Below are 3,449 nucleotides of genomic sequence, written 5' to 3'. Positions count from 1 at the left end.
CAATCAGTATTGCTTCATAACTGGACAGGTAGATTTCACAGAAGTGTTATTGACTTGGAGTTACATTGTGGTGTTTAAGTGTTCCCTTTATTTTATTGAGCAGTGTATATATGATATATATCTCTATCTATCTATCTATCTATATATATATCTATCTACCAGAAAAGGTACCAATAAGAACATCAGCTCGCCACGCCACAAAAAATATATAATTTCTAGAACTTATTGTAAAATATATATATATTTTTTTTTAGCAAAATACTAAAAAAAATGTGTTATAATAAGTTATAGAATTTTTTTTAATATTCTAAAACTACATAAATGTTTCATAATAAGTTCTGGAACTTTTTTTTTATTATAACACTTTTTTTTTGTTGCAAAATACTAAGAAATGTAGCGGCTTAGAAATAGAAAATATGTTTTATTTCTGACCCGTTACATTTTTTTTGTATTTTTTTTTTAAATATTATTTTAAAAATATTTAAAAAATGTAACGGGTCAGAAATAAAACATATTTTCTGTATCTAAGCCGCTCCATTTCTTAGTATTTTGCAAGAAAAAAAAAAGTGTTAGGATTTTTTCCTGAGCGTCTCTGCATCTCCCTGGCAGAAAAAAAACACATGCGGATTGTACATGCGGATTGTACATGCGTTTTTCCTGCCAGGGACATGCGGATGTGAGGCGTTCTTCACATGCATTTCCTCATGCGGGTTGACAAGCGCTTTCCAGGTGATTTTAGCATCACTTGGAAAGTGCTTGACAACTAGGTCACACTATATAAATCCATGCAAAAGGCATGGATTTATATAGTGTGACCCGAGAGAATGGTTAAAAATAAAAAAATAAACCTATACTTACCTTCTGATGGCCCCTGCAGTCTTGCTGCGCTCCTGTGCTGGCTGCTGGCAGATCGCGGTACGCTGTACTGAAAGACCTGCCGTCACATGACTGTGACGTCAGCGCAGGTCTTTCAGTCCTGCGCGATCTGTCGGCAAGCACAGAGAAGGAGTCCGGGGGCCGTCGGAAGGTGAATATAATATTTATTTTATTCTTTTTTTTACAGTTTCTATGGTACCTGGGTGTGGATGAGACTCTCCTCTCCTCCACACCCGGGTACCATCCGCACATTAGAAAGCGCCAATTACACAAGTACAGATGCAGTCTTGCGGTATTGGCGCGTTCTAATGCAAGTCAATGGCGGTGAAAATGCAGCACTTCTGCAAAATTAATGAACATGCTGCAGATTGTTGAGCGCAGCATAAACGCTGCGGAAAAATCCGCAGCATGGGCATTGAAAGTGCGGAGTTGCATTGGAGACCATGGGGGAAGGTTTACCAAGCGTTTCCGCTGCGGAAATTCCGCAGCGTAAACGCTTGAAAAACGCATCGTGGGCACGCGGCCTTAGGCTATGTGCCCACGATGCAGAAATGCTCCGGATTTTTTCTTGAGCGTTTCTGCATCTCCCTGGCAGAAAAAACGCATGCGGTTTCCTGCCAGGGACATGGGGGTTGTACATGCGGATTGCACATGCGGTTTCCTGCCAGGGACATGGGGATTGCACATGCGGTTTCCTGCCAGGGACATGGGAATTGTACATGCGGATTGCACATGCGGTTTCCTGCCAGGGACATGCGGATTGCACATGCGGTTTCCTGCCAGGGACATGCGGATTGCACATGCGGTTTCCTGCCAGGGACATGCGGATTGTACATGCGGTTTCCTGCCAGGGACATGCGGATTGCACATGCAGTTTCCTGCCAGGGACATGGGGATTGTACATGCGGATTGCACATGCGGTTTCCTGCCAGGGACATGGGGATTGTACATGCGGATTGCACATGCGGTTTCCTGCCAGGGACATACGGATTACACATGCGGTTTCCTGCCAGGGACATGCGGATTGCACATGCGGTTTCCTGCCAGGGACATGGGGATTGCACATGCGGTTTCCTGCCAGGGACATGCGGATTGCACATGTGGTTTCCTGCCAGGGACATGGGGATTGTACATGCGGATTGCACATGCGGTTTCCTGCCAGGGACATGGGGATTGCATATGCGGTTTCCTGCCAGGGACATGCGGATTGCACATGCGGTTTCCTGCCAGGGACATGCGGATTGCACATGCGGTTTCCTGCCAGGGACATGCGGATTGCACATGCGGTTTCCAGCCAGGGACATGCGGATTGCACATGCGGTTTCCACCCAGGGACATGCGGATTGCACATGCGGTTTCCAGCCAGGGACATGCGGATTGCACATGCGGTTTCCAGCCAGGGACATGCGGATTGCACATGCGGTTTCCTGCCAGGGACATGCGGATTGCACATGCGGTTTCCAGCCAGGGACATGCGGATTGCACATGCGGTTTCCTGCCAGGGACATGCGGATTGCACATGCGGTTTCCAGCCAAGGACATGCGGATTGCACATGCGGTTTCCACCCAGGGACATGCGGATTGCACATGCGGTTTCCAGCCAGGGACATGCGGATTGCACATGCGGTTTCCAGCCAGGGACATGCGGATTGCACATGCGGTTTCCTGCCAGGGACATGCGGATTGCACATGCGGTTTCCAGCCAGGGACATGCGGATTGCACATGCGGTTTCCTGCCAGGGACATGGGGATTGCACATGCGGTTTCCAGCCAGGGACATGCGGATTGCACATGCGGTTTCCAGCCAGGGACATGCGGATTGCACATGCGGTTTCCAGCCAGGGACATGCGGATTGCACATGCGGTTTCCAGCCAGGGACATGCGGATTGCACATGCGGTTTCCTGCCAGGGACATGCGGATTGCACATGCGGTTTCCTGCCAGGGACATGCGGATTGCACATGCGGTTTCCTGCCAGGGACATGCGGATTGCACATGCAGTTTCCTGCCAGGGACATGCGGATTGCACATGCAGTTTCCTGCCAGGGACATGCGGATTGCACATGCGGTTTCCAGCCAGGGACATGCGGATTGCACATGCAGTTTCCTGCCAGGGATATGATCTGGAGGATCACATGACCTGGGGGCTTATCGCCCGGTAAACACTGTATAAACAAACCCCAAAGATCAACTGGAACATATGTTTTTTCACAATTTTTCACCTGATTTGGAATTTTTCTTAGTTCTGTACAATATGTGGTAAGATGACCGGAGTCTTTCAAAACAAACAGGATGGAAATGTAAAAAAATATAAGTTCTGACTCCTGAAAAATAGCAAAAATGAAAGGGTTAAACATTTATTGAGTATTGTTGTTAGCAGGAGTGAGGAAAGAAGGAAGGCAGCACTGGGGAATAAGTGAGAGACAGACGACACGACGTGCTATCGCTCGGTGTTGTGTCTACACACACTGAGCTTTGTGCATACAGGCTGGGACTTGTCGGAGCGGAAAGGAACCAATGAGAGCGACGCCTCCCGATCACGTGTTCACGGCAGCCAATCATGTTGTCAGATT

This window comes from Phyllobates terribilis, unplaced genomic scaffold, assembly GCF_046119375.1.
Source record: "Phyllobates terribilis strain yellow unplaced genomic scaffold, ASM4611937v1 Scaffold_7__3_contigs__length_470593459, whole genome shotgun sequence".
In the NCBI taxonomy this organism is placed as follows: Eukaryota; Metazoa; Chordata; class Amphibia; order Anura; family Dendrobatidae; genus Phyllobates; species Phyllobates terribilis.
The sequence above is the reverse complement of the archived record's forward strand: the minus strand, read 5'-3'. Positions refer to the sequence as shown.